This window comes from Protopterus annectens, chromosome 2.part0 (genome assembly GCF_019279795.1).
Source record: "Protopterus annectens isolate FY-2018-M chromosome 2.part0, PAN1.0, whole genome shotgun sequence".
Lineage (NCBI taxonomy): Eukaryota > Metazoa > Chordata > Ceratodontiformes > Protopteridae > Protopterus > Protopterus annectens.
In genome coordinates, this window is record NC_056728.1 from 38,496,376 (window position 1) to 38,508,875 (window position 12,500).

General features: G+C 36.5%; 1 protein-coding gene across 8 annotated transcripts in view; it reads right to left on the reverse strand.

The window, feature by feature from the left end:
- Positions 1–12,500, reverse strand: part of MAP2 (microtubule associated protein 2) — a 1,383,589-nt gene that overhangs the window by 1,343,098 nt on the left and 27,991 nt on the right. The gene's annotated exons all lie outside the window — the stretch shown is intronic.

The following is a 12,500-nucleotide window of genomic DNA, read 5'->3' on the forward strand; positions in this document are numbered from 1 at the left end:
TTGGCCCAAAACCTTCAGGTGTCTCAAAAAGTTGAAGATGAAGATGAAATTCACCTTTCAACATGGCAATAACCCCAAGCATACATCCAAATCAGCAAAAGAATGGCTTCACCAAAAGAAAATTAAAGTTTTGGAATGGCCCAGCCAGAGCGCAGACCTAAATCCAATAGAAAATATGTGGAGTGACCTGAAGAGAGCAGTACACAAGAGATGCCCTCACAATCTGACAGATTTACTGCGGTTTTGCAAGGAAGAGTGGGCAAATATTGCCAAGTCAAGATGTGCCATGCTGACAGACTCCTACACAAGAAGACTGAATGTTATAATTAAATCAAAAGGTGCTTCAACAAAGTATTAGTTTATGGGTGTGCACACTTATGCAACCAGCTTATTGTACTTTTTTTATTTTTTATATTTTCCCCTAACAGATTTGCTTGTTTTTCAATTGAATTGTACAGGTTATAGGTTTTGAAATTATTTATTGTGGTCTCATTTTTTTATATCACAAAATCCTGGCATCTTAACAGGGGTGCATACACTTTTTATATCCACTGTAGTTAGAAAGTTTGTGATGAAACTATTATTCTGTAATTTTTGTTTTACGTGGATCGCTTGTCTGTATGCTTAATAAAGGATTTTTAACTGGAAACATTACTTTTGAATACTTAGTAATTCTGTATAATATTCCAAATTATAGTTTTTATTATTTTTTTTACTTAGGACAAGTTTAAATTCGCTACTTCTACTACCACTATCTGATCTTATTAATATACAGTGATTAATTTATATATATATATATATATATATATATATATATATATATGAATTGAAAATCTTCCACACAGAGAAGTTTCTTACACTGTTTTGTTTTTCGACCCACTATACTTGGTTAGTGGGTTGTTGGAGACTTTGGGGATAGCATGGATATTACTTGTTTTTTATGCATATTTTATAAACATGTGTATACATATTTTTTTCTGGACCAATAATGAACCTGAAAATTGTTCAAGAGATCAGGATTCTACCCTGTTTAACAAATTCTGACAAAACAAAATAATGAATACGAGAGCAAAATGAGCTTTACCCCTAGTTATCAGTTAACTATTTGAGCAAGACAATAAACATTTTCTTAAGTCTAAAAATCTTTTGGCATATCCAACCTTTTTGGTATAGGCCCTCCAGTTATTCAATAGACAACTGAAATCACACATCACAAATGTATTATTATTTATAGTTAGCTCTGTTGAGAATTGGTCTCTTGTGGGCATGGATGATGACCTGTAGCAAGCTATGAATTGATGATTTACTTTGTGTAGTAAATGTTGTTTGTGGGTTATGGGGAATCTGTCTAGGGTTAATTGAATCTCTGGCAAATACTGATACTTCCCCACAGTTTCCAGTAGGTCCGAATGCATGATAAAGGCTGAAACCTTTAAAGCAGACATGTCCAACCTGTGACCCACGGGCCGCATGCGGCCCTCAGTGCTCTTCCATGCGGCCCTCAACCTCTAACTGCAACATCGATGTACGCATGCCCCAAATACTTTTTTGCTTTGTGTTTTTCGCTCCGGTGACCTGTAACGCTAATGTCGGTGTGCGCATGCGCCAAAGCACCCTTCTAGTTTTGTTTTTGTGCCAAAAAAAGGGTCAGTGTGTTCACGCCATTATTTTGCGCCGAACAGTGTGTGTGTTCTCGCTGAAGAGGAACTCGTGTATGGTTTTGCCGACATTGCCTTTGAAAGGGACAGCACTTACCTATGTTAACAGGTAAGTACGAAGTGAGTGAGTGCATGCATGAAAGCAGAATTGTGTGCGTGAAAGTAGAAGATGAGTGCGAGTGTGTGTGTGTGTATATATATATATATATATATATATATATATATATATATGAATGTATATGTGTGTATGACAGAGAGAGACGCATGCACAAAGAGGCTAACAATGATCACAACCACTGAACACAAACAAGTTAGCTCATAAATATATCGTACATTAAAAGTACACTTACATTAAATTGCGGCTTTCCTGACAGGGAGAGTGTTGTATTGAACATGAACTCATACCTCTTAACTGTATGGATTTTCAAAGAATGTCTGGATTTTTACCTCATCTTCCAATTTGTGTCTTTTGCTTAGGAAATAAAAGTAGTCATCCAAGGTAATGCAGTTCCAGGGAGTAAGAATGAGACAGCGGCCTAGGGTTAATGGGTCAGTAGTGGATTGACTATGTGGGACTGTAGCATATAAAGTTGTATTGTTTTTCCAGACAAACAAAAAAGCACCTAGTACTGTTTTTTCAATGGTGGGTTCTAAGCAGTGGTACATGTGGTACAACAGTAAGCATAGCTTTGGTGGATCATCAATACTGGCAAAGCAAGTGGGCACAATATAATTTTTTAAATGTTGGGGGTTTTAGTGTGTATGTGTGTGCTTATGTGTTGGGAGTGCTGCAACAGTAGATGATTATTAAAGACAGAGACTTACGGAGTGTGGAGAATATGTTTGTTTGTTTCAAAACCTGATACTGGGCTACGCATGCCAAAAGTAGATTTTTTAAGACATAGCTTCTTGCCATTTACAGTGGATGGACATTTGCATTTAATGGACAATGCTAGCAGTATTAGCGTGGGCCTGTGGGGTTCTGAAGGATGCCAAGTCTACCACTGCCAATGTCTTGTAAAGTGACCTGGAAATGGATATTGGGATGTTACTGAAAAAATATAATAAGTGGGCTTAGAAATATAGTTTAATTAAACAAAGTGTGCTTTCAATTTACAGGCCATAATTTAATTTATTTCAGGTAGTCCAGATCCTGGTAGACTGTATACCATTAGATTTAATTAGGGAGAGCTGCCATTCTAGGGAAATAAGCAGCCCTAGTTTCAGTAAAAGCTCTGTGGTTGCTTGCAGGTAGGAAGTTGCAGGATGTTGATGCAATGTGTTTTATTTATTATTTTTAATGCATTTGTTATTTCAAAGCATGGTTTTCTTTGTTGCAAAAGAAGGCAGGACTGAATGAGCCATATAATGTTTAACTGACAATGATGGGATAGAAAGATTATAAGTGATGTATAATGTTTGCAGCTACGGTTGTTTCAATGGTGTCTGTGATGCAACTGTCATGTAACTTTGCAAATAACCTTCTTATTACGCTACTTTGCTTCTTTTGGAATTGACAGGTATGATTCATCGGTTCGGACGTAAGCATAGAGTGCTAATGTGACTTTGATTTCTTGCAGCAGTCTGTGGTTTACATATCACAATAACTTGTCTGTGTTTCTGGGTGTGTAATTAATTTAACAGTTTTAAAGATGTTTTCCAAAAATAAATAAATACATAATAAATAACAAATAATCCTCTCTACACTTTGAGCTATTGACAAAGTCTGGGAATTTGTTTTTTTCAAAAGTGAAGGTCAGCATTACAGCTCAGTAAACTGTCAGTTTGTGAATTACACAAATTAAAATGTCTGAATGTCAAATGGCTTTAGATTGGAGGGTAGTTTATTTTTATTTATTTTATTTTACATTTGTTTACCGGGAAAGTCCGACTGGACACAGGTCCATTTTCAGCAGAGGCCCGGGGAGAAAAGCTCCAAAAATAACACAAAACAATATAATACAATACATGAGAGAGAGAGAGACAGCAAATCATGGATGTAGTACTCATACAATATGGCAGAGATTACATCTCGTAACAGTGAGAATCACAGAAGTACAGAATAAACATAAAAACATTTTTTTTTTATAGTTATAATTACAGCAAGGCAAATATCAATGAGTTAACAAGTTTTCAGGAGGAAAGCTGTTTGTACATAGCTGAAGCTCTGAAACAATCTTTTGGTATGGATTAACCTGGGGATTGACACAAGTTATATGTTTACACCAGTAGGTAGCATTGGTTTTCTTATTGATTTACTTTTTGCTGAGCAGTTGTTTGTTGATTTATTGATGGTCCTTTTGGTGGTGGGAAATTACATGGATGAATCCATCTCTATTATGATTTTTTTTCAGATATTTTGACTTCCAGACAATTTCATTCAGTGAGTGGGGGTCATGTGATTACTGAGGTTGCCTATTTTACAAGTAGGGGGCTTCTTTTGTGTGTGTGTGTGTGTGTGTGTGTGTGTGTGTGTGTGTGTGTGTGTGTGTGTGTATAAGAGAGAGAGATTTAATATGTATACTGAATATATTTTTGCAAATGGAATTCTTAGTTAAACGGGCCCCTCTTCTTGGGCAAGTAGACTTGAGTAACCAATATTAGATCTTAGCCATCCAGCTGGGAAAGGTTAGTATGTGGATTTTCCATCTGGTTTGATGAAGGCTATGCTACTTTCCCAAGGACTACATTTATGACTATCCATCTAGCCATCCAGTTGTCGTGTTGCTGAACTACATTGTTTGATAATGAGAGGAGCTTTTTACAGACGTTGAAGGTTTTTGTGTCAAGAACCTGTCCATACAAAGTGGCTTGTTTATGTTGCAGTGAAGGCTGTGGTCTTTGTAGTGAGCGTTTTAAATAAAACCAGTATTTCTGAGATGCAGGAAGTCTCTTAAGGCAGGATCTTTCTTAGCCTGGAAAGCAAGCCAGTAATGAAATTTATAGGGGCCAGTGAGAGACGGAGGAAAGCAAGAAGCTTTTTAGTCTGTTTGGATAACTAAGTCCTTTGACCTTTTTTGCCAGAAATAGTTGTAGTCTTTCTTTTGGCAGGGTATTTTGCTGAGGCACATGCCAAAAGGGGCATTGCACTCAATCATGGCTCTTGTAAAGGAAGAATACAGGGATGTTATGACCTCCTTGTCCCTGGATGAGATACCCTTACTAATGAAGTGGGCCATGTAAAAAGCTTTCCATACAATGGAGACAACGTGGTGGTCAAAAGTCAGGTTTCTATCAACCTGGGTGCCCAAGTACCATACGACTGACTGCGTGCTTACAAGATCGTTATTAATGTGATAATTTGTGGGGACATCACTCTCCTCAAAGGGGATGATGATGCATTTTTTGGCATTTAGCTTGAAGCCATATTTCTGGCACCAGTTATTTGTTTGGGTGAGACCCTCTTGTAGCTTATTCAGAATTGTTTTATTAAGTCAGTAATGTGAATTCTTTACTTTATTGCAAATTTGTTGGGTTATTTATGTGGATTATAGTATTGCAGGACTGCAGATGTTGACATTTTACATAGTTGGACAAGCTGGAGTGGTTTTCCCAGTGAGAAATGCTAGTGCTGTAGTGAATATCTATTTGTAAAAAAAAAAAAAAAAAAAAAAATATATATATATATATATATATATATATATATATATATATATATATATATTAACTAAGATGTTAGAGTTAACTGTTAGATTAGAGAATTAGAATGAGAATTAGAATTTTAAGGCAAATATTAGGCATTTATTACATTTATTCATTGTTCAAATGCACCTACAGTACAGCCAGGAGTTCAACTGTGGTCTTCCACAGCAACAAAAGAGTTAACTATATGATATATTTTATATGCGGCCCCAATACCATTTCTGTTCACTCAATGCGGCCCCAGCAAGCCAAAAGGTTGAACACCCCCGCTTTAAAGAAAGAGTTGTCGTCTTCACAGTGAATCTAAGTATATACTGCAACACAGATATGAAGGTTGTCAAAATTGCAAGAGAGTCTTGAGATCTAGCAATTTATTGTTAAAATGTAAGATATTGAACAGAACAAGCTTGATGTGGTCTATTCTGGAGGAAAGCCCAGAAAGTGGATTTTTCTTTAAAAGGCCCCAAGGGGAAGGAAGTGCTTTGGCCTGTATTCTAGGAGGTTGTTCATCTTATCTAAAGTTGAAACATACTGTATCCCTTTAGAATGACATCAGCTACTTAACCAATTAACTATATTTTGTACCGGGCACCATTTTGGTTAAGGGAAGGATTCCAGTCAGGGATAGTGTCTTACCACATGTGACACATGGATAGCAATCCCCAGTTTGTATGCCTGCATGTCCTACTGCATTGCGCACCTAAGATCATTCACACCTACATATGTCACCACTATGTTATTGTCATATTTTATCTGTTTGTGGGACTGTAGGACCCTTGTAATGTCATGGATCCTGGGATTGGAAAGGCAGGTAACTGCCACCCTGTTTCTATCCAGCCTTGTTAGTGGAGTCCCTGTGCTAGACCAAGGCATTACCAATTATTAGAACTCTTCTCCTCAGACCTGTAGGCTGGGTGGCAGTGTAAGGTTACAACCCATAGACTGGTAACTCACTGAGTTATGTTTATATGATGGAGTTGTACTATTGGATTGCTATCAAGGCTCTTTAGACCTGACTCTTGGAGGCTTGGGGAGTGATTGTTTTTTTATCATCTCATCGTATAGTGGTTTACAGTGATCATGTGAATGTATGGGCGAGTTTAAATATTGCTTACCAGTCACCTATATTAGGTGAGAGGGTGGACTCCAGGTTGCATAGATAATTACACTTCTCCCATATCATGTCATTTGGTCCAGAATAGATGGTTGTCAGTAAGCATTAAGCGGTTCTTGCACTGTCTCATAATACCTGAAAAAACAGAAACCACAAACCAGGAATCACAAGAATGAGTGAAGCAACACCAACACAGCAGCTGCAACAGGACCAAAGATGACAATACATTCATTTTTAAACAAATCCAAAAAGGATGACAAAAAATGGAATACTGAGTTGATTTTTTATGAAATTTGGATGCAACAGTGGATTTTATGTGATGAATTTCATCCCCATCTGCTGTGTTGTCATCTTTGGTCCTGTTGCAGCTGCTGTGTTGGAGTTGCTTCACTCATTCTTGTGTCTCATAATACCAAGTGCAATGGGTCTGACAAGAGAAAGGATAAAGGGATATTGTGCTTCCTTATCTGCCAGGTGGGTCACGTTAACAATGGAAGGAATGATATACTGAACCAGTTTAGTCAGTAGGCAGAGATGGTATGTTGGATAGATAAGCCTTGCTGTGAAGATGCACTAGATGAAATGAAGATGTGCTAACAGTGATGGAACAAGCACTTGAACTTACAGGGAAAACATTACAGAATACAGTCCAATCTGAGAGCAGTATGCAGTGACAGGTTGGTACACTACTCAAGTTCAGTTTAATAGCAACTGTATGATGGCTGAAGATGTAGTATAAATTAAACAGTGAGATCTGAGAGTAGTGCACAGCTATAGTTTGGCACAGAACATAACAACAGTAATTAAAAGTGCATTGCACACATTCTATACAAATCAATAGAATGAGGGCTGAATTCTTCTTCTTCTTTCAGCTTTTCCCAGTTAGGGGCTACCACAGCGGATCACCTGCCCACTCATGATTGGTAGCAGAGTTTTACAGTGTTGAGTTGCCAGCAGAATGAGGGCTGAATAAGTAGTAAAAACTGCATGCAGAGTACTCCAGAGCATCAGGCTCAGATGCTTCTAGTAGTAAAATAACAGGTTAGCTTGGATGCCACATTCCATACACTTCAAGGCTCCACTGCCACCAATAATATAAAGACAGAGTGGCTCAGATACAATGAAACACACACTTCAGAATCAATGTGCTCAGGGGCCACACAATGATTACTTCTAGGTGTCATAAAACAGAAACTGCACAGAGTCAATAGGCTTAGGAGAAACAAAGTTGCTTCCAGGATTTATCACACTTGGTTTCCACATGCTTGAATACAGCCAGGTTTAGTAACTTGTCAATAACTAGCCTAAATACATAGAAAAATGTTGTCAGCAGCTGTTGATGACAGCTATGAACTTGTCTGGTAGCAGCAACTATCCATTATAGAAAAACAATTTGAGAAACTAAACTTAGAAAAAAATGTATGAACAGCAAATCAGCATTGCACAAGGCAGTTCAGCCAAGATGACTGCAACAGGCAGTTCCTATATACAAACAACAGCAGCAAGGAGCAATTCAGTCAAGTTTGAAGCCAAGGTGTGCAACAAGTAGCAACATCTATCAACTATGCAGACTAGGTGAGGGACCAAGATGAATGTAGGGAATATTATATGCCAATTATAAGCCCTTCAAAACCAAACCAGTTTCATCAACACTAAAAAATTCCCCTCTACTGTGCATAATGCAGCAAAGTCAAATCTGGTTAGAAGGTTCACTTCAGTAGCAGTGTGAAGCAAGGAAATTTACACATAGGAACCCAGATAACTAGGGCACCAGATCTGAAAGCTACACTTAGTGAAGTCATAGCCAATCACAAAAATAACTTTAAATTATGCTTTCAGCAAGCAGAATAATCAGTCACTAGAAAAAGGCAAAAAGTCACCCAAAAGAACAAAACTCTAGTACAATAACTAGTACTGATATGTTAGCAGTAAATGCACTTTAATGGTACATAGACAGAACTGGATTAAATAAAAACTCTTCCTGATGTCTTTGGGACTGGTAGGATGATCAAATCTAGTTAGAATTGGTAAATCTAGTAGCAGTGTGTAGCAAGAAAATATAGAATAAAGCAGTCCATGCAAATATAACAGGCCCTGATATGCAAAATAAAGCCTACACTTAAAAATTACAGCCAATCAGAAAAAAATACGTAAAAGGTACAATATGAATGCAGATACATTGACCTCATCCTTTTAAATAGTGTTTTGGATTTGCATGATTCTGAAACAACTTTTTGCATGAAACTTGGGCCATGTGATATACACAGAGTGATGGTGTGTATCTAGCAAAGCATAAGCAATGAAGCTCTGCAGTGTGATAGTATTAGTGTCATGTGTCATGAGCCTTTTCTCCTCAAATGAATACTGCTGTATGCTTGTGTATGTATTCAGTTGCTATCTATATGCCAGTCTCCTGGTATCTCCTGGCTAAGTCCCCTTACTGTTCTTTGCTACTGTGGGTTCTATACATGTACAGGTGAGGCATCTTTACAGTTTACCTGCAGGAGAGGTCCATGGCCGCTACACATGAAGCACATGCAGTGACCTGCTGGAACTGAGCTAGGAATTTCATCTTTAAACAATAGTATCCTGTTGTCTTCTGGTTCCTCAACTAGACACAGTCACACTCACACTGGCAAGTTACAGAGTTTGTGCTGGTATAAGAATGATCTGCATAAAATTGTCATATATTCATTCTCCGTGTTCAGTGTTGTTTCAAAAAGCTGTCTACTTACTGTTCACTGTGCATCTATAGTTCTTTTTTTATTATAAGCCTTCCCTCCCACTAAGGGGTAAGTTTTCCTCCCAAGGATATATATCACCTAATGGGACATGATAAGATGAAGTACTTATAAGTATGGATTAAAAAGGCTACTGTTATGGCAGCTAAAGATATGTTAGAATAGAATAAACAAATAATACAAAAACTGAGAAAATGGAAGATCTTGTTTATGGATATGGATAGTAAAACACAGCAAGTGAAAATGTTTTAGTATCTTTAGTTTTATGTATAGGTCACTCGTGTTTAACAATCAGTGGAAAAGTTGTGGACAATAATTCATAAAGAGCTGAAGGAATTTATCTAGGAGGAAAGGAGGGCAAAAGCTAAGTGGAATAAGCTGATCATCCCAATAGTACAAGGTCATTTAGGATTACCTGATTTGAAGGACTATTTTAGAGCTAAACACTTAAGGTTCATACACATAACACAAGCATAAGGTTATAATTTAAAGTGGGAAAGGATGATGGTGAAGCAGTAGGGAGTTCAAGAAATAAGGAGAGAGTGGGATTTTGGATGCAGATTCTTAAAGAGAACAATAACCACTATGTAGAATATTATATTCATAAAGCTGCAGAAAGTATTCTAAGCCAGCATATGAAAGCAGAAATGAGATTTCACCAATAGGGATGACTGCAAGTAGGGGTTCAGAAAATATACAAAAGGGGGTGGAAGTTACTGGAGAAAAATGACAGAGGAACCAATGTACTGCAAACAAATAACTAGACAGGGAAAGGTAATAGAGTGGGATGATGCCAAGAAGATGGCTGGACTGCAGGTTAGAGACTGCCTTCCCTATCATGGATTGCTATCAGAGTATAGGCAAAGAGAAAGAAATAAAAGAATCATAAGTAAAAAATCTACACTAGTAGAGTTTTAGTCAAATCTGTATCAGAAGCTGCTGTTATAAAGGGGATAATTAGTAGGGCGTACAAAATATTGCATTTCTTTACGAATCAATCAGAGGAGGTTAGAAAAGAAAGGGAAGAGAGAGTGGTAAATCAATTTACAAGGGAATTATGGGAGAACATATGTATGGCTTCCAAGTTCATTGGTAAATATTAGGCTATTAGCATGCAGGCAATTATAAGCTTAGTCAACAATCAGAGATTAAAATCAAACCTTGTACCTTGTATGTTTGAGGTAAAGACCTTAACTATTATGCGACCCCCTCTCCCCGAAGTATGTGTGAAGTATGCAATAAAATCCAGACGTTGTACAATTTTTGCTTGGATGTGTTTGCATAGGTATTTTTAGGTTCCCTATTAGAAGACCGAAGACGCAGTCTTTCGAATGTATCTTGGTCGAACTCAAAAGCCTGAAACGGCAAAATATCAAAACGTCTTTCAAGCGAATTCTTTCCCTGGGAAAGAATTTGCTTGGCTGCTTCATTACTTTGCCATTTTTGGCACTGTAGTACAGTCTCAGAGTTGGTATATTTAAGTAGGGGATATGGGGGCGCAGCCCCTCATGTTGGGGGGTGTGGGGGGCTAAGCTCCCCACTTAATGTAATGTTTAAAGTATTTTTTTTTTGTTGGAACAGCGATTTTTTTTTCCTAGGAGAAAAAAATCACTGTTCTAACAGATCGAAATTGTAAGCTTTTGCTTACATAGGGTCAATTAATCACCGTTCGCTTTTTTAAGTCTTCGGTGATCTAATATAGACCCTATTTTTATACCCCAAACAGACTTCAAAGAGTTTTTCCTCAGGCAGACAGCAAATATTGGGGGAAGAAAAAAGTAACTGAGAATATGTTTTTGGGAGTGTATTGAATTGGCAGATTTAAAAAAATAAACAGCAAACAAAAAGGCTCGGACTCCTTGCTCCAGCAAATAATGATGATAAAGTTGGAATTCAAACCCAATGAGTAGCGAAGCAAATTACTTAACGCAAAAATTTATTAATATAGCGTTTTCGCCATGTACACTGACACAGCTTCTTCAGAGTAAAAACAACTACTATTCACTCTAAGTCAGTTTTTAAATCATTAAAAAAGGAAGTGATGTCATAACCGATGGAACTAGTATAAATACATTAAAAATCAAAACATTGTATACCAAAATTTAAACACATTAGTGAAATAGTTAAAAACATCATTTTAGTATCCTGTAAGTGTATATTAAAAACATATATACCCTAAAAAATATACTGTAAAAAGTATATATATGAGTGTTTATAAAGGGTAGAAAAATCTCCTATTCTTAGGAAGATAAATACTCTAAAAAAGCAATAATATAGTATTCTAATAAAATGTGATACAACTAGAAACTGTATAAACATCTAAAAAAAACATATGCAGGAATTATGAACAAGTTAGAAAACTCATGAAAGAGATTTTTCTACCCTTTATAAACACTCATATATATATACTTTTTACAGTATATTTTTTAGGGTATATATGTTTTTAATATACACTTACAGGATACTAAAATGATGTTTTTAACTATTTCACTAATGTGTTTAAATTTTGGTATACAATGTTTTGATTTTTAATGTATTTATACTAGTTCCATCGGTTATGACATCACTTCCTTTTTTAATGATTTAAAAACTGACTTAGAGTGAATAGTAGTTGTTTTTACTCTGAAGAAGCTGTGTCAGTGTACATGGCGAAAACGCTATATTAACAAATTTTTGCGTTAAGTAATTTGCTTCGCTACTCATTGGGTTTGAATTCCAACTTTATCATCATTATTTGCTGGAGCAAGGAGTCCGAGCCTTTTTGTTTGCTGTTTATTGGTTTTCTTTGCTTCGAGATTTAAAAAAATCCCTACAGAATACTCTGTCAGAATTATTGGGGAAGCAAATGGGTGTAACTAAGGACATGGTTCTTTTGAGATGGGAGATAGGATCTGAATTGCCTAGACTTAGTAAGGCCTTATTATGTTTAATTCTGTTGGCTGCCAAAGAAGCAATTATGACACAATGGAAATCAAAATCTAAACCAACTGTATCTGAAGTACCGAATATTGTAAAAGAGATAAAGGAACTGGAATATGGATCTTTAGCGAAGGGAAGGAGCAAACTACATAGAAGTAAATGGAATTTGTGGAAAAATATATGCAGAATAATGTTTACAAGGAGGACTGAGGTTTAAGGTAAGGCAGAAATTAGTGGGCTATGATTTACATAATGCTAGACTGAAAAGTAGTTATTAAAAAGAAAGAGAACATGCAATGTATAATATATGTACATGGAAAAATGTTACTATGTTTTTTCTTTTCTGTTAATGCATGTGTGCCTGTGTCAAGTAATAATTTAATAAAGGTGTTAAAAAATGGATATATATGGCTTGTCAATAGTACA